Source organism: Oryx dammah, unplaced genomic scaffold (genome assembly GCF_014754425.2).
Source record: "Oryx dammah isolate SB20612 unplaced genomic scaffold, SCBI_Odam_1.1 HiC_scaffold_14, whole genome shotgun sequence".
In the NCBI taxonomy this organism is placed as follows: Eukaryota; Metazoa; Chordata; class Mammalia; order Artiodactyla; family Bovidae; genus Oryx; species Oryx dammah.
The window spans coordinates 43,301,185-43,325,079 of record NW_024070198.1 but is presented as its reverse complement, the minus strand read 5'-3'; the positions used below and the strand labels follow the sequence as shown (position 1 = coordinate 43,325,079).

Genomic DNA, 23,895 nt, shown 5'->3' with positions numbered 1-23,895 from the left:
ATAGAGCAAACTTAGTCAAAGGCATGTATTCAGAAAATTAACTGAATTATATTTTAAAACATTTTCATCTTGACTTTTTTCTTATTGAAAAAATACCTTTATACATAATTGTAAGTATAAACTAAGGTTTGTAAAACAAAAGCTACTTTACAACATTTATATTGCAGTAAAACGTGCATAAAATTTACCATTTTGAGGTGTACAGTTGTGCAGCATTAGGCACACTCACAATTGTTGTGGAATCTGTCACCATCATCCATTTCCAGAACTTTTTCATCATTCCAAACAGAAACTCTGTGCCCATTAAACAATAACTCCCCTTTCTCTGCTCTTCCCTGCCCTTGGTCATCTGTTTCCATTTGTCTCCATGATTTTGCTTATTCCAGACACCTCATATCAGTGGAATCATAATATTTATCCTCTTGTCTCTGGTTGTCTCACTTGGCATAATGTCCTCAAGGCTGGTCCGTGTTTAGCATGTGTTGGAATTCTCTCCTTTTTAAAGGCTGAATAATATTCTATTGTGTGTGTAGACCACATTTTTCATCTATTCATCCTTTGACAGATATTTGGGTTATTTCCACCTTTTGGCTACTGTTACGAACATTGGCATACAAATACTTGCTTGAGACCCTGCTTTCCATTATTTTGTGTATGTACCTAGAATTGGAATTGTTGATCATCCAGTAAATTTTACAGTACTTTTTGAGGAACTACCAAACTGTTTTCCACAGTGGCTGCACAAATTTATATTTAATTCCTAATTTCTGACGTCATTACCAACATTTGATATTTTCTTTTTTTTTTATAATAGCCATCTTGATGAATATGATGTGATATCTTTCTGTGATATTCACATTTTCCTTAGGGAAATCTCCTTGTTAGTCATTTGTATATATCTTCCTTTGAGAAATGTCTATTCAACTCTTTGCCCATTTAAACATTCCTGTTGCTGTCTGGAACATCTTTTTAAAAACTGGAGTTTGAGGGACTTCCCTGGTGGTCCAGTGGTTAAGAATATGCCTGCCTGTGCAGGGGACAGGGGTTCAGTCCCTGGGACAGGAAGATCCCACATGCCACAACTAAAGAGAAAAGGCCCTGCAGGCCACAACTAAGATCTGGCACGGCCAAATAGACAAATATTTTTTATAATTGGAATTTGAAATAACTCAAATTATTGGGGGCAAATAATTTGTGTTGGGGGCAAATGGACTCTATTTCAAAATACAGGTTATCAAGTTGAAATGAGAAATAAGTTTTGGTTCTGAGGATACCTTTTTCTTTTTTAAACATTCTTAAAACAATGAACACAGTATTTTCTAAGTTTAGGTCAAATTCATGTAGACATACAAGTTGAACAAGCGATCTAAAAAAAGCAGCTGACTTTCTGTGTTTTCTGGGTGAAAAGAGGGCCACTCAGAACCAAAGGTCATCAGTGAAATAAGCAAACAGAAAATCTTTCTGGTTATTATAGTTATGCCTAAAAGGCAGAAAAGCAGATAACAGTAGTCCAGTAGTCTGGGGTGGGTGGGGTCACGGTATAATCTAGAACTATCTTGGGCGCCATGACCTTGAGGCAAAACTGCTCGGGAAAGGAGCACCTCGAAGATGTTTCTGGGGGTGCGGGGTGGTCAGAAGACGGGGATCATTAAGAGTGCGGCTCTGGCAGTTTTTCAGCGGAACCGGAGCCATTCCAGCTGGCCCTCCGGGGCCTAATAGGGTCAAGCAGAAAACGAGCTTGGGACATCCTAGTAACAGAATTTTGTGATCTAGAGGGTGTGAAAAGCCCCGTCCCGCCCTGCCTCCCCTTCTAGGAGGTCTGCAGTAGGGTTCGAAAACCTATTGTTGGATGATAAAGCAACCATCAGGAGTCAGGACCCCCACAAGGCCGGTCGCGCCTGCCAACCTGGGCGCACTTTAGCACACGCTGCGGGCCTGAGTAGGGGTTTTAAAAATGTTAATAGACCGAGAGGCCCTGAGCTGCGCTCTTGGGAGGCAGAACAGGACCCCGCGGTTCGGGGGCCCTTTCTCTGACCCCCAGGCCCCGGCTGAAATTGCCTCCGATTCGTAGGGCGTGGTGCGCTCCCGAGGACGCGGGAAGCCAAACCCGGCGACTCGGCTCCGGGAACCGCTGCCCCGGCGGCCTGCAGAGGCCGGGCCTCACACCCCTCCCCACGCCTTTCCAGCTCAACATCTCAATCCACTTCGTAACATCTCAATATGGTTTTTAAACAGATCGAGACGAAGGGCTCCGTTCAGCCCACACCGGGGGCCCTCGGAGGACGCGCGGCCAATCTTGGGGGCGAGAGATGAGAGTCGGTGGGCTTCTGGGTCGCAGGGAAAAGAGCCCTCCCAGCCCGCATCGCGGAGTCCCTCTAGCAAACCGCGCTCCAACGCCGCGGGCCACGGGCGTGGGATGTAGATGCAGCCAGCTCTCGGCCTGGATCCCAGGTTTGGTGTCCAGACACCAACCTCGCGGCCTCGGGACGGCGCGCGAGCCCAGGTCCCCGACTCTGAGGCGGGGTGAGGGGGGGGACCCAGCAGCAGAGCGCCTCCGTCCCGCGGGGCCCGGAGCTCCCACCTAAAGGCAAGGCTTTAAAAATAGCCCCGGCGAGATCCAGGCAACAGGAAGGAACATTTTTTTTTTAAATGTGTAAAAAATGTTTTGCTTCTCGTAGGGAACACAACCGCTGCGAGTTCCAGCACATCGGGCTCCCTCCGCGCGCACCCACAGCCATCCGCCGCCCCTCGGGCCAGGCGAGGGCAAGCGTCTCCCGGATCCGGATTTGGGGAGCGCAAGTGCCCCCTGTGGCCGGCCCGCGCCTGACCCCGCGGGCCTGAGAAGGCAGAAGCGGCCGGCGGAGGGGCCCGGGAGGAAGTTGGAGCCGCGGGGCCGGGAAGGGGGCAGGTCGGCGCCGCGGGCCTGGCTGGGGGCCCGCCGGAGCCAGGGCCACCCTGGGGCGCCGCGCCAAGGCCCGCGCGCACTCGAGTCCCCCCACGTGGCCGGCCGCCCGGGGCCCCACGTGGAAGGGGCGGAGGAGGAAGGAGGGCGGCTGGAGGGCCGGACCCCCCCTCCCCGAACCCCGCCCGGCCCCTGCCCCGAGGCCCCAGCGCGTCTCCAGGGCCTCCCGGGCGGGGCCAGGCCGGGGAGTGCCCGCCGCGCCCGGCCCCCTCGCCCGCCTGCCGTGCCCGTGTGCACTTTCGCGGAGCCACTAATCCCCCGAGAGAGCCGATTTGTAGTGAGGAGTATCTGTAGGGGGCGAGGCCGGCCCATGTGGGGTTGTGTCATTGGTTTGCAAAGAGAGACCCCGCCTTTGCCCAAAAAAAAAAAAAAAAAAAAAAAAAAAAAGGGGGAGCGAGGAGTGAGGGAGCCGCGACCCTCACCTCGCCTCCCGCCTCGCTCCTGCGCAGCCGGCGGCCACCGCGAGACGCGGCCGTGCCGCTTCTTTCCCTTTCCTTTTCTCTCCGTTTTCCTCCTCCTTCCCCGGAGGAGAAAACAAATAAAGAAGAGCAAATAGCCGGGAGGCGCTCGGCTTCCCGGACGCTCCCTTCCCCCGCCCCCCCCCCCCACCCGATCCAAGTTGGAAGCAGCATCCTCTTGGGGGTGAGCGCGGCGTGGGGCGGGTGCGGGCCGGGGACCCCCAGCGCGGCCCCCTCCCGGCGGGCGGGCGCGGGGCCGGGACCGGGCTGGGGAGGATCGGGGGCCGGGTGGGTGTGTGTGTGTCCCTGTGTGCGTGTGTCATTTTAAGGTGGCCCGGGAGCGGCCCAGAGGAGCCGGCGGCGGCCCGAGGAGCGAGGGACGGAGCCGGGAGCCATGCCGCGCTGACCCGGGGGGCCCGCACAGCCGCCGCCGCCGCCGCCGCCGCCGGGTGGGGTGGAAGGGGCGGGAGCCGCCGCCGCTGCCGCCGCCGCCTCCCGGGTGGGCGCCCTTCGCCGTGGACGCCGGCGGCCCGGGACGAGGTAAGGGGGGGGGGCCCGGGGGAGGGCTGGGGCCGCCGCCGCCCCCGTCTCACCTGCGGCCGCGGGCTGGGGGGCGCCGCGCCCGCGCCTCACTGCGCCACTGGGGGAGGAGAAGGAGGGCGAAGGACACCGAGCCGGCATCCGAGGACATCTTTGGTCTGCGCCCCCCCACCCCCGGCCCGGTGTCCCCGCTCGGCGATCGAGGGGTGGGCGCAGGCCTGGGGGTCCCTGCCTGCCGTCCCCCCCGCCTCCACCGGCCGCCGCCGATCGCGCCCGCTGACCGCTGTTTGCGCCAGGATTTTTGTTGTTGTGATGAGAGTTGATGAATGCGAAGTAGGCGGTCACCTTCCTTCCCATCAGGATTGGCAAAAAAAAAGAAACCCCGAGCGCGGCGGCGTCCGGAGGGCAGCGGCGGCGGCGGCGTCTCGGCGACGGTTTCCTAGGCGCCCCCGGCTCTCGTTCCCCGAGGCCGGTGGGTGCGCGCGCGCGCAGGGGCCGCCAGCGACCCAGGCCGAGCGCGCGGCGCGCCGCGGGGACAATACGGCCGGATCCCCCAGGACCGGGAGTTCGAGCGCACGGGGCCTGGGGCCTGCGGGGCGGGGACGGGGGAGGGGAGCGGGGGGTCCGGTGGGAAAACGGGGCGCGCGCGCCTCCGGGCCCCCAGGGGAGCGGCCCCTGCTGGCAGGGGATCCCGCGCAGCGCCCCGGGAGCGCAAGTGAGAGACGGGAACGCAGGCGAAGTGGAACCCTTTTGTTTTGCCGGCCCCGCATTGTTGGCTCCTCCGGGCAGCCGGGCCACATCTGCCGCCGCCGCCGCCGCCACTGCCGCGCCGGGCTCGGCCCGCCAAAGTCGCAGCGGGGCGGGGGCCCGGGGCGAGCCGGGCGACGGGCGCGGGCGGGGGCCGAGCTGGCCGGGCATTTCCTCTGCCCGGCCGCGCTCCCGCCGGCACCACTTCCTCCTCGCCCGCGGCCGCCGCGAAACCTGCCCGCCCGCCCGCCTCCCCCGCCCGCCTCCCCCGCCCTGGCCGCACTTTTCGGGTGGGGCGAACCCAAAAGAAAAAGTTTCGCAGGAGGGGCTGGTGAGGGCGCGCCACGGGCGGCGGGGACTCGGTGCGGCGCAGCGACAGCCGGGCGGCCGCGATCGCCTTTTCCTCCTTGTCCTCCGCGGCGCCGGACCGACCCGCGCGGCCGAGGGGAAAGCGCCTTTCTTTCTCTGCCTGGCGCTCTTCCAGCGCCCCGGGGCAAGTTGGACCCGGGCGCGCGAGATCCGGGGCGCGCGGGGGCCCTTCACCAGCCGGAGAGGCCCGCGGCGTGGCCAGTCGCCTGCTGCCCACGCAGCGCCCGGGTGCTGGGAGGCCGCGGGCCCGGGAGCTCGGCGCGGTCACCGCCGGCCGCGTCGAGACACACACGCGCACACGCTCCCTCCGGTGGCTTCGCTTTCCGCCGCCGCCGATGGTCTCGGACACCGAGTGTGAGTGCGCGCGCGAGTGTATGTAGTGCTCCCAGCCCCCCGAATACTTTTTCCGGAGGCGGCCCAAGCAGCTGTTGGCTCCAAGGGTCCCCGTGCTTAGTATTTAACAAGTGAAAGGAATTTTTCGTAGAAATCCCCGCTTGATCTGCGTCCTTGGCGGTAGAGGGTGGTGGCGGTGGCCTGCGTCGTCACGCCGGGCTCACTTGCTCTCTCCGGGGTAAACATCTTTCTGGATTTTTCTCCGTTTTTTTTTTTTTTTTTTTTTTAATATATTTCAAGACTGGAGATCGGGTTAAGTTCTTAGAGAGTCAGACGTGAGTGGCTCGAAGGGTAGACCAGAGAATTCTATCCTATAAATATGCATTGAGAATTTAAAATGCTAAGTGCCTTATTTGCAATTCTGTTGGATATTGTAGAGACTGGTATATTTTTATCTGACATGGATAATTTGGAGGGGACGTTTATTTTGGTTAGTTTACTAAATGATTCTGCCTCCCGACTTTGGTGAAATAAATCAAACTTTCCTACTTCGTCAAAGAAGACACTCTTCTCTGCTAGGTGCTTGGGTTCAAAGGCAAGTTTAAAATTTACCTCGTGTTCAGTTCTTAACTGTTGTTCTGCCTCTATGGTTCTCAAAGTAGAACTTCAGTTTTCATGTGCTTAGGAGAATTCCACTGTTTTGATTTTCTTTTTTTTTTTAATTTTCCCCCTACATTTTGAAGTAATGGGACTTTTAAGGATCTTGTTTTTATAATCATTTGATTTCAAAGAGTACTTCTTAGAGCAATTACAAAGTAATATTCAAAATGCTAATTAAACACTTTCAGTCAGAGCAGCTTTCATATTGAAACAGGATTTCTTTTCTCTTTTTTAAGTACCAGGGACCCTATCCCAGAGTTGAAACACTAAATATCCTTTTGTCTAGCATCAGATCTCTGTGCGGCTCTGACACTCTCCTGTAAAAACCCTAGTGCCCTTTTTATTGCCCCCAAAAGAAAAGTTAATGAGATGGTAGATTTCAAGCAAAAAAACAGGCCCTCCTTCTTGCAAAATATGCTTCCAGTTGCCATTGAAGTTAGATGCTAGCTGTGAATGCACTTGCCTTTAATGAAACCAGTTTAATAGTTCACACTTGATCAAGTGTAACAGGACCAAACAAAAGAAATACGCCAGCATATTTCTGTAGAGCATTGAGGGGTTTAGCGCAAGTGTTTATGCGGGGTCACCCCTCCCCGCTCTGTCCCTGGTAGAAGGGAGTGAGGGTTGAAGGCAAAGGGAATTTATGACACTGATTGGTTTTCTGTGCCGGAGGGGTAGGGACCCCTGTTTGTCCCTGTAGAAAACAGTTATTAGAGGAAATTTACGAATCTTGGGTTTGGAGCTTGTTTTGGACCTGACTAGGTGCCTTTTGGTTTATTTCTTTTTCCTGCTGATAAAGCAAGTGGGGGGGGGTGCCGGAGATAAAGCTAGGTTTGTTTTCCTCCTCCTTTCTGATTGTGCGTTAATAACAGCTGGGTGCTCTCTGTAGCTCTGTGGATTTGAGCTCAGAGCCCTGCTATTTAAAATTTCAGTTGTGTTCTTTGAAACTGTCCCTTAACTGGGTGTTCTCCTGGGGGAGGGGCAAGGGGAATTACCATCTCTTATCTGTGATTTAAGCAACAACAACAGCAACAAGAGCAAAAAAAACCCAACTCTGTCCGTAAGAGGGTTTCTTTTCGGGTCTGGAATTGCAACTTATGTCTGGCCCTTAGTCTTTGACTAGGTGAAGAAATATTTGCAAAGTGTGTGTCTTTAAAGTTAAAAAAGTTAAAAAGTTTGGCTACTTAAAAACAAATACTACTAGCATTGTAAAAATACACCAGTGACATACTTTGTGAGATATTTTGGCCTTTTAAGACTCAGGGCACACCTGTTCCTGCAAAGTCGAGTTTGCTTTCCCTGGCATTGTTAATCTGGTCGTGTACACAAGATGAAACAGGAAAACTTGCTATCTGTATAATGATTAACTAGCCACCAGTTACCCTTTCAGGGAATAATCAATACGTTTACTCTTGACTTGTAAAACTCCAGAAGGAAATCCTATTCATAAGTCTGAAAAGTGTTTTAATGAGAGAGGAAGTGAAACAAACAGCAACAACAAACAAAGCTGCAAAATTAAGCTGGAACTTGTTCAGCGCTCTGAGTAGCTAGCGGCCAGGTAAAGGATGAGTGTGTGCACAGTGCGGGAGTGGGAAAGAATTTTATTGCTGTTAAAATATTCTGGCAAAGGGAGTTCAGTCAGGTTGGCTCACACCATTGGAAATCCTTGAGGTTCAAAACCAAAAGGGTGGCCCCGCTGGGGTCTAACACCCCAAAGCCATTTGCCAACAGTTCTCTCCATCATGAATCATTTTTGAAGGCAAAGTTATCCCCTTTGCACTTAACACTTTTCCCTAAATGGAAAAAATGTAAAGCGTTTACAGCAACCGTAGAACGGCCACCCCAGTTGTCATTTTTTACCCCTGTCATTTCGATATAGAAGGGCTGTCACCATAACACATGTGAATACAAGCCTGGGTCCCTCTGTGAATAATCTTTCTATCTGCGAAAAGCAGCAGTCCAGGTGTCTCGTGTTCCTGATATTGGCCACAAATATATGTTCATATAGGCCATGATTGGGAAAGGAAATTTTATCTGTTCAGCAGAGCACAATTCCGGTAGTACTTCCACCGCCTGGCTGATAGTTCAATTACAGCGGGTGGAACACATTTTCGTAGTAATTAAAAAAACGGGAATGCAGTTTGCTTGACCCTTCAAATAGAGGTACTCATACTTAACACCGCGTATTGAAACGCTGCTCCTTGTTCTCCTGGGCGATTCGCTAGCTAAGGAATGCTTGTGTGGACTTCCCCTACTGCAGACTTTTAGCAGGCACATGAAAATGCTGGAATGGATATGCTCTCAGAGGCTATACTGCCTGGGCAGTATCAGTTTTCTCCTTTCCAGCTGGTAAGCATGTCCTAATTTACGCTGCTACAGTTAAAGTTACAGAGTTCTGGGAAAGAAGGAAAAATATAAAACTCCCCACCCCCTCACCCTCACCTAATCTTTTGAAGTTAATTTTTGTTCAAGTGTGTGTTTGATGGAATATGTATCAAAGACTCATGAAAGGGATTTTTTTCTTTTTTTTAAACATACCTATTTCTGGGTTTGGAAAATTATACTTAATAATTGCTAAAAACTTCAGAACCATTTTTAAGGTGTTCAGCCTTTCTTTTGATCATGATTTAATGGACAGCAGTATCCAAATGCCATCAGTGTGACTCTAATAATCTGGACAAATTAACGTCTCAGCTTCATGTGTAGTTTGCTCTTAGCATCTTAGTGTTTCCAGCCGAAATTACAGCTACACTTGGGCCTTCAGGACTGCACCAGTGAAAAGAAGGGCTTTGCACGTTGTGCTAAAAACCGGGATTCGCAGATGAATACAGAATGTACAATAGTGAGCGGGCCAGGCCATTGTTTGTGTGGAATGTTGACAATGGGAGCCAAGGGGCAGCTTCATTCTCTAACTGCTCGAGAGCACAGAAACTTGAGGAGCTGCAGACGGGGTGGGAACCAGACTCGCAGTCATCCGTCTTTGCCCAGCCGCTGGCCTGCTCCCTTTCCAGACTTTTTCTTAGAAGGTGGTCTTTTCTGGACTGCCAGGGAACTTTGTGTGCTTTCTTTTCTCAGTGATCTACTTTTTTGGAGGCAAGATTCTGAAGGCAGATAACAGGGTTCTTCAAAGAAAGTGTACACGAAGCAAACTTTTTGTCTCCCTGGAATGCAATTTTCAGAAATCATACTCAACCCTTACCAGAAATCGAGGCATCTGAAGTCACAGGAAGCAGTGGTGTTTATTTTTATTATTTCCCTCACATTAAAGTCATTTGGGGTTTGTTGGTGATGTTAGCGAAAGTGCAGTGAAAATGAGTATTTGTTGGATTTTTGTATTTTGCTGCACAGGTGCTGCTATTTCTGGAGACGTTCCTCTGAGTTGCATCTTCCTCCATTCACCAAGCTTCCTGCTTGCACACGAGAGCTGAGGTTCCTAAGTGGGGCCAAAACTCTTGCTACAGGGGTGGGCACTCCTGTTAACCTTCTTTTTCACCCCTCCCAGAACTGGGGTCAGTGTAGCCCTGGCTCCTTGTTGAGGCCTGATTGATGCCCGTTCTGATTGGAGTGAGGTGCTTTGGTTACAACTTTGGGGGCCAGTTGACTTTCCACCTGTATCTAGCCTGGTTCTTCCTTGAGTGAATGTTTTAGAAATGATCTGCTTTAACTGTTTCTGTAACAAAATGTAACAGATGGTTGCTTAAGGTTGGCTTAATAGTCACAACAGTGATAAGACACTTGGGCTCTTTCTTACTCATGGATTCGTGTAAGGGATGCTTTTCCTTTCACTTCGCTCCTGGGTAGTAATAGAGCCTTCATTATCCCCGGGAGGATCGGATGGTATTTAGGGGATGTTAATCCCAGATAGCTGTTGTTGCTTGAACTTGGTGGGCAGCCTGCCTTTGGGTGTTGTTGACTCAGAGTCCAAACATGTCTTGGGATGGGGGGAGGCGGTGCTTTTCAACAGAACCGTGTGATTCTTAAAATCCTTTGGGCTTGTAAGGTTGAAAACCCAACAACAACAAAACTTTACATTGTTACTTTCCCTCCCTCTCAAAAGTGCTCAGAAAGGTGCTTTTAGCATTAAAGTAAATCCTTAGTTATGACTTGAGACACTATTAATTGGCTTGACGATTGGTTTGAAGTCTTGGCCATGTTTCTGTGTCTCATCCCAGCCCAGGTTGTGGCAGAATCTTGGAAGGGCCTTTGAATAGAGTTCGTCACATGGGGAATGTGTAGGTTTCTCTGCAGCGCCCAGGCTGGCCACGGGGTTTTAAACTCACTGCTCTACTCCAGCCATGCCTGAAATCTGGCCTTCAGCACAGGACGAACAAAAACTTCATTATGGAGTCATGGAATCCCAGGAAGTTTCTTTGGAAAGAACAGGAGACCGAGATCATAGAGGTCAGCTCCTCCAGCCTGATTCCCCAAGCATGGCAATTTATAAAGCTTGATGGATGAAAATGCCCTGCATCCAACCTGGAAGTGATTGTGTTGTTTGTAGTGGCCCCAGGTATGTGAGTCTGTGTGGAGGGATGGGGGTAGGGGGCGGGAGGAGCTGCAGGTGAATTTCTTTGGCTGTCGTGGGTAGAGGCCAGGGAGCCTTGTGTGCAGTTTTCCTGCTGAAGGAACCCCGGCCGGGACTTGATTCTTTGGCTGATGGATGTGTTTAGTGCGGTGGGTCCAGAAGTGCAAACAAAGTCTGCTTGTTCAGGCCCATGTGGGCTGCACACCCATTTGGATGGTGAGGAGCCCGTAGGGTGTTGCACCTTCCGGGTCTGCCCACCTGGAGGGCAGCCAGGGCCAGCAGGGAGCAAGGGGTAGTGGGATGGGAGGGTAGGGATGGGGGAGGGGGTGAAGGGAAAGGGGTGGGCTTGGAGCTCTGAAAGCCCCTTCCAGGGATGGTAGAGGGGACTGAAGTGGAGCGGCCTCACCTGGTCACACGGGCATGCTTTGCTGGGAGGGACAGAGAGCTAGTGACACCAAGGAGGCCTTGCTGTGGGAGCTGCCAGGCCAGATGGGCTGTGTGGGCTCCTAGCACTGGCTGAACTTGACTGACCACTGGGCCCCTGCGTGGGTCAGAGGCTTTCCAACCAGCAGAGACCGCCCCCACCCCCAGGGGCAGCCCACGCTTGGGGGCCCCTGCTAAGGAACTGAGGGGTAGGGATGCTGCAGTTTCTTCCTGGAGGTGTGATAAACGTTCTGACAAGTTTCTCTTCAGCTTCTCTTCAGACAGTGAACTGTGTGGGCTGCGATGCTGGCTGATTCCTCCAGCCGCCCTTGGGGCCTGGATGAAGCCAGAGGCCCAGTGTGGGTGCCATGGTTTCTGCCCCGTATCCAGGTACGGGGAGGACACAGTGATGTACCTGATTCCATTTCCTCAGCGCTTTCTGGTTGTGGGCTAGAAGTCAGTCCAGGGGGGCAATCAATAAAGAGTATATTTTGCCGTGCAGATAGCAATATGGACATATAAGTGCCTACAAGTAAAATCTCAGAATGTTTTGATCTTAAGAACATTTCACAGTCATTAATCTTCACGACGCTCCTGCGGGCTAGGTAAATAGAGCAATTCCTATTTTATGCGAGGAAGAAATGTTGAATTGCCTCTGCCAAGTAATAAAGAGGCCTCCTGTTTCCGTAGCTGGCGTTTGGGGGCCCCGGGCGCCCGGGAACCCCATCGTCCCGCCCAGACTGACCGCAGGGCGACTTCCGGGCCCCTGCTCGACCTTGTGCTGCGGGGGAGGACAACGCTGAGGCCTGGGTGAAGGCAAACCCGCCCTACCTGGCCGCGCGCTACCTGGAGGGGGCGTGGCCTGCGGCTGCCCCGCCCCGAACGTGCCCCGCCAGAGGGGGTGCTGGGCCCTGCTGGAAGGACGGGGTCTCCTGGCGTCTGGGGTTCGGGGCTTCTGGGACCCCAGCCCCGAAGGTGAGGTCCTCCTGACCGCCGGGGGCCCGCGGACCCGGCGGCTCCTTCCCTCCCGTCCAGACTGGATTACCTGGAGGCTCCGCCTCCGAAGAGCGCCTGCCTGCGGCCTCGCCCCGGCGATCCTTCCCTGCCCCCGGGGGGGCCCTCGGCTATCTGGTGTACCTGCCAGCTCCACCCCCACCCCATCCCATCCACAGCGCGGCCCCCCGACTCTGCCGGAAGCGCCCCTCCCCCGGCGCTTTGCCCTTTCACTTGTAGATAGGGAGCCGCTTCCCGCTGCGGGGCCGCCGTCGAGAGGCCTCGGAGATGGCCCTTCCCCCTGCAGTGCCCACTTCCTCCTCCTCCCTCCCGCAGCCCCGTGCGGGGTCCCTCCCCTTCGCGGCCGCCCACCCGCGGGCTGTCCCGCGTCCTTCCGAGCCCCCGCTCCCCCCCTCCCCGGCCGGTACCTGGAAGGAGCCGGGAGAGGACGCAGGACACCGAGGTGGGCCCCTGCCCCGCGAGCGAGGCTCGGAGCAGAAGCAGGTATCCCGCTAGACCGTGCCCCAGCCAACCCCCCTCGACGATCGCAGGCTCTGGGGACCTTAGAGCTGAAGTCGTGTGTGGTCCCGCCCGCCACCCCCCGCCGGACAGGGAGGTTCGTCCATTGCACGATGGTGGCTCAGATGCAACTAGCTGGTAGACGGTCCCATGCCTGGCCGGGGCCTGGCCGGCTCGGCATCCTGTCCCTGGGGCGGTGTGGAGGCCGCGGTTTCCGCCGCCACCTTCAAATCCGGGGTATTTCGCTTGAACTGCGCAGAGCGCGGCCGTAGCTCCGAGGGCTCCCGGGCCTTTGCAGGCTTCTCCAGGCTGGGAGCCGGATGGGCCATGTGACCAGAGGCTGCGGCCAGTAAGTGAAGATCCGGGATGACTTTTCCTTTCTGCACCCTTCTCCTTGGAGGAGGAATTTCTCTGTTTGGCGCTCTCTCGCCCCGCAGGCTTAACTTGGTACCCAAGTACTGCTTGCAGGCTGTTTAAGTCGTTGTTCTGTTTTTGTGATAACACTGCGGACTACCCTTTATTGAGCCTCTATTTAGTATCTTTTTCACTCTCACTAAGACCCTTGGCCAGTGTTTGCATTGAACCTTCACAACAAGGTGGGTGAGGTGTCGGGAACAGGGCGTGCTCCCGCCCTCCAGGTGGGAAGCTCCTGGAGATGAGGACCAGCCCCCTGGTGGAGGGGCTCTTCCCGCCGCCCTGAGAGCGGAGGGGAGGTGAGCATTAAGGCTTGCCCCACATCTGGTACTTTCTCCCCAGGGTTCAGATGGCTTCTTCGAAACAATGATCTTTCTCAGGCCCAGAGTTGCCTTCCAGATCACATGGGGCTATGAGAAGTCTGGCTTGTTTTAATTTCCGTCTTTGATTAGTGGTCTTTTGTCGGGATCTCACGATCTAATGCCAACGAAGGGATTCTAGATGGTTTCCTGGACCAGGCCTGTTTTAAATTCACTCCGCTTTCTGAGTTAATGAACAGCATGGCTGCTGAGCAGAAGCCTGAGGCTCAGTAGACGGTCCCCGTTGGGTGCAGGGGTTGGGGGAAGAGTTCCCCCTCTGGACCAAAGACTCACTGTCGGGGCAATGACCAGACACCAGAAGGACCCTGAGGGCTGGGCACAGTGCCTTTGGTCCGGCCTCTCCCAGGCAGAAGTGGTGTCACTGTTTCACCAATCAAGAAGCAGAGTCGGGGGTGGGAGGTTAAGCCACTAGAGGGCCAGAAGCCAGCTCCACCTGGCTCTGGTTTTTCTGTGATTGAGACTTCTGGCTTTTGATTTGGGACTCGGGTGCTTTTGGGGGTGGCTTTGCTGTGCTCCCCACGTCTGACCCCTTCTGTCCTCCTGATCCCCTTTTCCCTTTTCTCTTTCTGGGGGATGTCGCTGAAGGGCAGCCCTCCCCCAAACACGCATGTGTGTGCATGAGCATGCACACACACTGGCCCTGAGATTATGTGGATAGCTTTCAGTGTTTGGGGTTTTTGGTGGTAAAATTGGATTTAGTGGCCAGGTACCTTTTCTACCAGTAGGTAAGGCTCAGATTTACAAGTCTGTGGTCTGGTTGAGTGATCTCCTTCCCAGCAGGTTCCTCTTGCTTGGGGGAGGGGCTGGCGTGGTTGGGGCACTCCCCTCCCTCCTTCTGGCTGTTCCCTCTTTCCTGCTGGATTCATTATGCACGTCTTCCAGTGGGAGTGAACCCCTGTGTTCATTGTGGGGGAATCTGGGAGAAGAGACCAGGGGGATGGTGAGGATTTCACCTAATCGGAATAGTCTTGTTTGTACTGCTCCTGTAAAAACTGGCCAGAAACTTGATTCCACTGGGTAAACCTCCTTTGGGTTGTTGCCCTGCATTTGTGTTGGCCTTGGAAAGGAATTTGAATGAATACTCCCGAACAAAAGGAGCAGCTTTCTTTTCACAGAGGCTATCAGAGAGTTGAAAGGGAATGGCACAAAGTTGGGTGTGTCCTGAAATCTGGAGACTGGCCCTGCCTTGAGTGATTAACTCACCTGAAAGGCACCCGGAGCAGGTGATGTGGGAGCGCTCTGACTGACCTTGGCTTCCTTTAGGGTAAGGTCCCCACGAGATGGAGATTTTCCTGAAAAACAGGCTTTCCTTTAATTATGAGATTATCTTCCTGCCCTGCTACGCCTCTCTTCCTTTAGTTGAACACGTGTGTGCTTGCAGACACGTGTGTGCTTGGGAAATAGATCCCTGAATTCTTTGCTGATGCCCCAGGGCTCTAGTAGGGTGGGCGGGGGGTGGGGTGGGGTGGTGGTCAGGGATGCTAAAGACTGCCTGTTTCAAACTTTGGGTTCTGCCTGTTCCCAGAGGGTTGAGGGCAGCTCGGGGTGGGTTCTTTTTACCAGTTCATCTGGTTAGCCCCAGTGTGGTGGCTCAGTGCCAGCTTGGGTCTTGATTATGCCCCGTGATTCTGTCTAAGCCCCCCACCCCCCCTGCAGTTTTCGAACAAGTTCTCCATTCTGCTTTCCCCATGGGAAAGGGAGGGTGCGTGGCGGGCTGCAGCCGTGCGGGGATCAGCCTTGGGCCAACTCACCACCTCTTAGGCCTCTGCAGTGCTCAGTGGAGAAGCTGCTTCCTTGGGGTAGTTCAGCCTGGAGGGTGGATGTGGCTGGATCTTAGGGCAACTAAACACAGGAATGTTCTGCTGCAGCTGCTAAGTCGCTTCAGTCGTGTCCAACTCTGCGACCCCATAGACGGTAGCCCACCAGGCTCCCTGGTCCCTGGGACTCTCCAGGCAAGAACACTGGAGTGGGTTGCCATTTCCTTCTCCAATGCATGAAAGTGAGAAGTGAAAGGGAAGTCGCTCAGTCCTGTCCGACTCTTCACGACCCCATGGACTGCAGCCCACCAGGCTCCTCCGTCCATGGGATTTTCCAGGCAAGAGTACTGGAGTGGGGTGCCATCGCCTTCTCTGCAGGAATGTTCTGGTGGCTCTCATAGTTTTGTCAGCCCGGGCCAGTCGAGAGCCAGATTTGCGGATGGCCCCAGAACATCTTTTGGGTCTTCAGGTGTTTTATCGTTGTCCTGCCCCAGGTTTAGGGACCCCTGGATCTGCAGAAAGGCCCCTGAGCTAGGCCCTCTAGCGCAGAGCAAGGGAAATCGGATCAGTTTCCACGCGCCCATGTTGGTGAGTACACCAGGTTTCCCAAGACCCAGTTTTTCTCCGCCTTGTGCAGAGTTCTGTTTATTCTCCCCCCTTCCTCCAAAATGTTTGCTGCTTTTTGCTCAGGGCTGAGTTTTTGGGTTTTTTTTTCCTCTACACTCAAACATCCTTTCTTCTCATTTCTCAACTAAGCCTGGGATTTAGAATGTGGCTTCATCTGACAAAAGCCAGGAGATTTTAGAATTAACATTGGAATTCTATCTGTAATGTCTTCCTGGATATTTAAGGAGGGCTTTGAACAGTGGGTGATTTTTTTTCCTTCCCTAAAACTGGCCAGATGTACTCCCCCAAGTAGTGGGCAGAGGAAGCGGCTCAAAGTGGTTTGAGTTTTCTTTGCGATAATTGTGAGCTTGCCTTATTTGAGTCTCCCCGTGTCCCAGGGGCAGGAAGGGAGAGGGGTTGTGACTAACAGTTGTCTGGGTTGTGCTCTTGATGTGCCTCTCAGATGGCCCGAGAGCATAGACACCACTTGTAGCTCAGCAGAACCACTTGAAATGTACGTTGCAAGTATAACTCTGGTTCTTGGAAAGGTTTCTCTGCAGGGGAGATTAAAGGATTTTTTCCTAATTTATTTCGTCCTCTTGAGCAGCAGTGGGTGGGCTGAGGTCTTGGAGGGGGAGTGACTGACCGATGGGAGTCGGGTCTGGGTGCCCCTGTTAGTGGAGAGCAGGGCAGGGTCAGGGCAGGGACCACTTTTTGACAATGCTTGTAGCTGAGAGTTTTACAACCTGGTGATTACTTGGCACATCCGGCTCCAGGCTTGGATCCAAAAGCTTTTCTCTGGGCCACCCCGGAAGCCCACTATGGAGCACTGGGTGGATCTCAGTGTTACCTGGGCACTCTTTCTCTGATGGCATGGGAGAGGTCCCACCAAAAGGCCTCCTTTCCCAGGATTGGGGCTGGGCTGAGGGAGGAAGGGCACTGCTTCAACATTAACACCCATCAGCACCAGCAGGGGAGGAGGCATCAGATGTGACAGACTGTTCTAGAAAGCATCAAAAAAAAAAGGAGGGATGACATCCGACCTGTGAGTGCATTTGGAATTTCCTGAGCCCTTGCAAAGGGCTGTGTTGCTGAATCTGAAGCAAGGGTAAGAATAGGGTGGGCTGCGAGGGTCTGATGAGGTCATATTTATAAAGCGCTTCAGTTCAGTTCAGTTGCTCAGTTGTGTCTGACTCTTTGAGAACCCATGGACTGCAGCATGCCAGGCTCCCCTGTCCATCACCAATTCCTGGAGCTTACCCATTGAGTCTGTGATGCCATCCAACCATCTCATCCTCTGTCATCTCCTCCTCCTGCCTTCAGTCTTGTTCAGCATCAGGGTCTTTCCCAAGGAGTCAGTTCTTCACATCAGGTGGCCAAAGTATTTGCAGTTTCAGCTTCGACATCAGTCCTTCCAATGAATATTCAGGACTGATTTCCTTTAGGATGGACTGGTTGGATCTCCTTGCAGTCCAAGAGACTCTCGAGTCTTCTCTAATACCACAGTTCAAAAGCATCAATTCTTCAGTACTCAGCTTTCTTCACAGTCCAGCTCTCACATCCCTACGTTACTACTGGAAAAACCATAGCTTTGACTAGAAGGATTTTTGTTAGCAAAGTAATATCTCTGCTTTTTAATATGCTGTCTAGGTTGGTCATAACTTTTCTTCCAAGGAGCAAGCGTCTTTTAATTTCTTGGCCGCAGTTACCGTCTACAGTGATTTTGGAGCCCCCCAAAATAAAGTCTGTCACTGTTTACATTGTTCCCCCACCTATTTGCCATGAAGTGATGGGGCCGGATGCCATGACCTTAGTTTTCTGAATGCTGAGTTTTAAGCCAACTTTTTCCTTCTCCTCTTTCACTTTCATCAAGTGGCTCTTTAGTGCTGCTTCACTTTTCTGCTGTAAGGGTGTCATCTGCATATCTGAGGTTATTGATATTTCTCCCAGCAATCTTGATTCCAGCTTGTGTATCATCCAGCCCAGCGTTTCTCATGATGTACTCTACATATAAGTTAAATAAGCAGGGTGACAATAAACAGCTTTGACGTACTCCTGTCCTGATTTGGAACCAATCTTTTGTTCTATGTCCAGTTCTAACTGTCGCTTCTTGACCTGCATACATACAGATTTCTCAGGAGGGAGGTCAGGTGGTCTGGTATTCCCATCTCTTGAAGAGTTTTCCATGGTTTGTTGTGATCCACACAGACAAAGGCTTTGACATAGTCAGTCAAGCAGAAGTAGATGTTTTTCTGGAACTCTCTTGCTTTTTCGATGATCCAGTGGATGCTGGCAATTTGATCGCTGCTTCCTCTCCTTTTTCTAAATCCAACTTGAACATCTGGAAGTTCATGGTTCACGTACTATTGAAGCCTGGCTTTTCTAGCGTGTGAAATGAGTGCAATTGTGCGGTAGTTTGAACATTCTTTGGCATTGCCTTTCTTTGGGATTGAATTGAAAACTGATCTTTTCCAGTCCTGTGGCTACTGCTGAGTTTTCCAAATTTGCTGGCATACTGAGTGCAACACTTTCACAGCATCATCTTTTAGGATTTGAAATACCTCAACTGGAATAAAGTGCTTAGATCAGGCCTGATGTTGTGGAGTTGCTAAGTCATGTTTGATTCTTTTGTGATCCCATGGCCTGTAGCCCACCAGGCTCCTCTGTCCATGGGATTCTCCTGGCAAGAATACTGGAGTGGGTTGCCATTTCCTTCTCCAAGCTACAGGCATGATCAAAAAGTGGTCCCTGCACTGACCCCACCCTGTGCTCCACTAACAACAAGGCGCTGGGGATCTTCCAGACCAAAGTCTCTTGCTCCACTAACAACCAGGCGCTGGGGATCTTCCAGACCAAAGTCTCTTGCTCCACTAACAACCAGGCGCTGGGGATCTTCCAGACCAAAGTCTCTTGCTCTGTCAGGTGGATTCTTTAGCGCTGAGCCACCAGCGAAATCCAATTTTCAGTTTTTCAAGAATCACCATCTACTTTACTTCCACACACATTTTGTCCTAACGCGCCCCGTGTGTGTGCTCGATCAATCAGTTGACTCTTTTGCAACCCCATGGACTGTAGCCAGCCGGGCTCCTCTGTCCTTGGATTTTCCAGGCAAGGATACTGGAGTGGGTAGCTGTTTCCTCTTCCAGAGGGATCTTCCCCACCCAGGGATGGAACCTGAATCTCTTGCCTCTCCTGCATTGCAGGCAGATTCTTTCCCACTGTGCCACCTTGTTAAATTTATAAATACAAAATAAACAGAGAAGTAAATTAGTTGCTCTTGCCCTGAGCAATTGATGCTTTTGAAGTGTGGTGTTGGAGAAGACTCTCAAAAGTCCCTTGGACTGCAAGGAGATCCAACCAGTCCATCCTAAAGGAAATCAATCCTGATATTCATTGGAAGGACTGATGCTGAAGCTGAAACTCCAATACTTTGGCCACCTGATGCGAAGAACCGACTCGTTGGAAAAGACCCTGATGCTGGGAAAGATTGAAGGCAGGAGAAGGGGACGACAGAGAATGAGATGGTTGGATTGCATCACTGACTCAATGGACATGAGTTTGAGTAAACTCTGAGAGTTGGTGATGGACAGGGAAGCCTGGTGTGCTGCAGTCCATGGGACCTAACTAAGGTGCTGTGTGCCCTGAGGAGCAGATTTCCTTTTGCATTCCTGGAAAGAGGTCAGGGAATCTTGATGGAGGCACTGGAAGGGGAGGGGTTGCCTTCAGGGGACATCTGAGAAGGCTCCCTGGGGCTTGATTGCTTTGGCTGTGTAGGGTAGGAGACAGGTGAGATCTTGCTAGGCAAGATGGTGGGTGGGTCCTGTCCTAGGGGAATGGGTCCTCTAGTGGAGGGAGACTTGATCCTTTGCACCAAAGAGGTGAATGAGTCTCCCAGAGTTGGGGGAACCAGAAGGTGAAGGGGGCGGGGCCCAGGAAGGAGTGTTTGGGGTGAGAGTTCCAGGTCCTGCTGTTCTTAAAAAAATACTGCCCTACAGTGGGAATTTGCTGTAAGGCTCAGGAAACTCAAACAGGGGTTTTCTATCAACCTAGAGGGGTGGGGTGGGGAGGGAGATGTGAGGGAGCTTCAAAAGGGAGGGGATATATGTATACCTATGGCTGATTCATGTTGAGAGTTGACAGAAAACAGCAAAATTCTGTAAAGCAATTATCCTTCAGTAAAAAATAAATAAAAAATGAAACTATATACCAAAAAAAAAAAAAACAAACCGACCTAAACAGGGCAGGGAGGGCTGGCGGGAGGCTGGCTTGGGTAGGGAGTGATTCCTGAGGCCTAAGCGATGAACCGTTCAGGAGGTTGTTTTTAGATGGTGGAATCCCCCTGAGGGATGCCCAGTAAAATATTTGCTTTCTATTTAAGACCTGCTTTCCCTTCCCAGAGAAGGAAGAACGGGTGAGTGGTTGGGTACTGCACCTCCTCTGCCGGGGAGCAGGCAGCGCCCTGGGCTGTGGGGGTCTGCTGGTGATGGTGCTTGGCTCTTCTTCCCAGATGAGGAAAAAGCACGGCGGGGGAGCGCCTGACCCGCCACGTCCGGGGCTCGTCTGGGACGAGGCCCTCTCCCTGTCCCCTTCTCCGCACACATCTGCCTTCACGTGCACCCTTCCTCCTGCTGGGGTAGGAGCGTCCCAGCACCTGGAGCGCAGCAGCAGTGAACTCGCTACCCAGAGAACCACGTGTTGGGTTTGTCTTCCTGGCACGTGGTGGGCACTTGGTCAGCAGCAGTGCCGGTGACCCGCCTTGGTCCAGCTGGGTGTCCAATGTGCCGTGGGTGTTCATGGGTCCCCATCTGGGCCAGGAAATCATCTCCTCACGGGGCGGTCGCCCACTCCTAGACATGGGCTGGCTGCCCCAGGGGCCAGGCGCACGTTGGGTGTGGCCCTGTTACCCTACCCCCGACTGTGCCGCTGCTCCCAGCTGCCCCATTGGGTCAAGTGAGCGAGAAACAGTTGGGGGCGGGGGACTGGGGTTAGGGACCGTGTCCTTCCGGAGTCTGTGGAAGAGACCGATCGTCACCTTCAGGGTAGCTGGCCATTTCACGGACCAGCAGTTTCTTCTGGCTTAATTCATACTGTTAAAAGAAACGTCACTTGTAAGGCGAGATGATCCTTGCAAATGCCCTTGGGAGGCAGCCAGTGGTGGAATGCAAGGGCATTTCACGGGTCAGGGGCCAGAATGCCCTGTTGCCACGTTTGCAAATGTGCACAGCAAGGAAGGCTGATGCAGGTGGGAAGGGTTCGAACGTGAGCTGTTTGATAGTCTTGTTGTTTGCATTGGTGATGGAGGAAAAGAGTGGTAATATCTGCAGATTTGGTGGTTCTTAGGTAACTGAGTAAGTGTCCTGCCCCTGCCCCGCCCCTCCTCTGCACACTGTGTCTTGTTTCATCTAGAACAGAGAGTTGGGATTGGGGTCTTCCCCTGGTGGCTCAGACCAAAAGAATTCGCCTGCAGTGCAGGAAACCCGGGTTCGATCCCTGGGTCCAGAAGATCCCCTGGAGAAGGGAATGGCTTCCCACTCCAGTATTCTTGCCTGGAGAAGTCCATGGACAGGGGAGCCTCACAGGCTACAGACCATGGGGTCGCAGAGAGTCGGACACGACTGAGCTACTAAGTACACAAGCACGTGCGCGCGTGCACACACACACAGGAATAGGGAGGAGTCCTCTGTGCCCTGTTTTATCAGAAAGGAGCAGGTGAGCTGGGCGCACATTCTGTGGCAAGAAGCTGGCTGTGGGCTTGGTGGTTTTCACATGAGTGACCCACAGTCCCCAGGGAGGGCTGCTGGCTGCCGAGGTGCCCTGAGAGGGTGGCCTCTGGAGCGGGTGGAGCCCCCAGCACCCTTGGCTGGGAGTTAGTCTCCTGGGGCTCCACCTCAGGAACATCTGGACTGAGAACTGCCGGGAGGGGGTTCTCAGCACAGCCACTCGGAGTCTGCCAACTGCATGCAGACCATCTTTCTTTAAAAACAAACCACACCCCCGACACACACCCACACAACTTGAGTCTAGTTTTTGAACATTTGGCGTGACCAATGATTGAAGGATTTTATATTTGAATACTCTTCCCCATCTGAATGAATAGATCTCAAAGTGGAAATCTGGATTTCTGCCTGACCCAGTCTCTCTTTTTTTTTTTGGCTTAAGTGGGGGTTCTACCCCCTCAACCAGCACTCAATATTCCGAGGGACTTGAGGGAAATTGTGTGTGCTGGAGCTGGGTCTTCGTTCCGATGCGCTTGACATTTAACTGTCTCTTCTGACCAGTCAGCAGTGCTCACGGGGAGGAGGCTGCTCTGAGCGTCATAGGCTAGTGGTAAGAGAGAAATTGTTTTTACAAATTACGTTTTAGTAAGGTATGAGCTGTGCTGGCAGTGGAGCGCACTTTGACAGTCTGTATATGCAGGCTGAGGACGGGTGCAGTGGAGTTGGTGACAGTTTTTGAAGGCAGAGGTCAGCAGGAGGCACTCCACCTCACCACGTGGGCGAGTGAAGTCTGCCTCAACTTTTTAATCTCACTTGTGCGTTATTTCATCCATGTTGCCAAGCAGATTTGGGGATGACACTTTTCTGTTTCAGAAATGCAGATAAACACATTTTGTGGCAAATCCTTTTTTACCTTGGCAAATTTATTGATTAGTATATTGATTAGTATTGAATCAATATAGAATTTATTAATTAGCTTCAGTGAGGCTGATCGCTTATGTTGCTGTATCGAGGACAGCTTTGTAGGAACACCTTATCATACACTTGTAGGTCCCTTTTTAGGAACACCTTATCATACACTTGCTTGTTTTGTTTTAGTGATGACCTCAGTAGGAGGTGGTGAGACTTTCCCAATACAGGGATGGGCTCACAGTTAATAAACGATGGCGCAGAATCTGAACTGGTTCTTTTTTTCCAACACCAGGCTGCTTAGAGAATGGCTGTGTTCAGATAGTTCTAGGGATGGGGTGTGTGTGTGTACACATTCCAAGGCAGAGAAACGTGCAGGGTGGTACCCCCGTGTTGAGGTCTGGAGGAACCTGTGGCACATGCCCTGTGCCAGCTGAAGAGTGAGCTTGAAAGGTCATGTGCAGTGTCCACCGAGGATTTAAGGGGTCTCCACCTGCCTCTTGATATGAGGTTGGCAACTGTGGTCTTGGGTACGGGAAAGAATTTGCCCTTTCTGGTTTGAGTAACTGATTTCTGGGGGGCAGTTTGGGGTATTTTTTGACTTTCAGGCCAAGCCACTTTCTGTGAGAGAAATAATAGCCATTACTGTCGCCCTTACCTGGCAAAGTGGCACAGAGCTAAGTGGGCCACACGTTGAAAGCTTACCAACTGTGCTTAAATATGAGAAGTGGGAGCCTTTCGGGCCTCAGTCGTCTCTTTGGGGGCTGCTTTTGGACCCGGGTTAGCAAGGAGATGACTTTATGATTTATGGTGTTTATGAAGACTAGCATACCTATCTATTTTCCTATAGACATCTTAATAGAGATTAAATACAAAATAAAGCAGAATGCATGAACAGAGATATTCCCATAAGCAATGTTGTAGTGTTAGGCAGCGTAATTATGTTTTGTACACTTCCCAATTAAGCAGTTATGCAGTACTGGGAAAACCACCTTTAAGAGATTGAGGAAAGCTTTATAACTTAGTAGATCAAATAAAAATGGATGTATAATATTTTATGCATAGGGTTTAAAATTTTTACAGCGTATGCTAAGGTAGCTCAATTGGGATTGATTTGTGGAAATTGATGCTGTGACATTGAGATGCATTCGCTTCTTCTGAAAATTGCCTGTTGAACAAAGATCTGCTTCTTCAGCAAATAGAGCTCCTACTGTGTGACCAATGCCAGGGCTGCAAGCAAGAGCAAGGAGGATTTACTCTGACGTTCAGAGAGCTGGGATGGGGGCAGGGTGCATCCCGAGCGCAGGGGTGGAGGGTGGGTCCTCTCCAGGCCGGGGCCGCGGGGGTGTTCTCCTGGCCTGAGGAAGTGCTCTGTTGTGTGGCTCTGGTGACGCAGATGGTCAAGAGTCTGCCTGCCGTGTGGGAGACCCAGGTTTGATCCTTGGGTCGGGGACATCCCCTAGAGAAGGAAATGGCAACCCACTCCAGTCTTCTTCTCTGAAAAAATCCCATGGACAGAGGAGTCTGGTGGGCTACACAGTCCATGGGGTTGCAAAGAGTCATAGGGGCATGACTGAGTGACT

At 52.5% G+C, this 23,895-nt stretch overlaps 1 protein-coding gene across 3 annotated transcripts in view; it reads left to right on the top strand.

Moving 5' to 3' along the window:
* The first annotated feature begins 3,458 nt into the window (after positions 1–3,458).
* CTBP2 (C-terminal binding protein 2) overlaps positions 3,459–23,895 on the top strand; it is a 167,599-nt gene continuing 147,162 nt past the window's right edge. The window contains exons 1-2 of one of the 3 annotated variants that reach the window (XM_040254495.1): positions 3,459–3,604; positions 3,750–3,960. The gene's annotated coding sequence lies outside the window, so the exon portion shown is untranslated. Of the gene's footprint in view, positions 3,605–3,749; positions 3,961–4,415; positions 4,433–5,443; positions 5,648–23,895 lie in introns of those variants that run through there. The other 2 variants (XM_040254500.1, XM_040254497.1) reach the window with 2 other exon arrangements.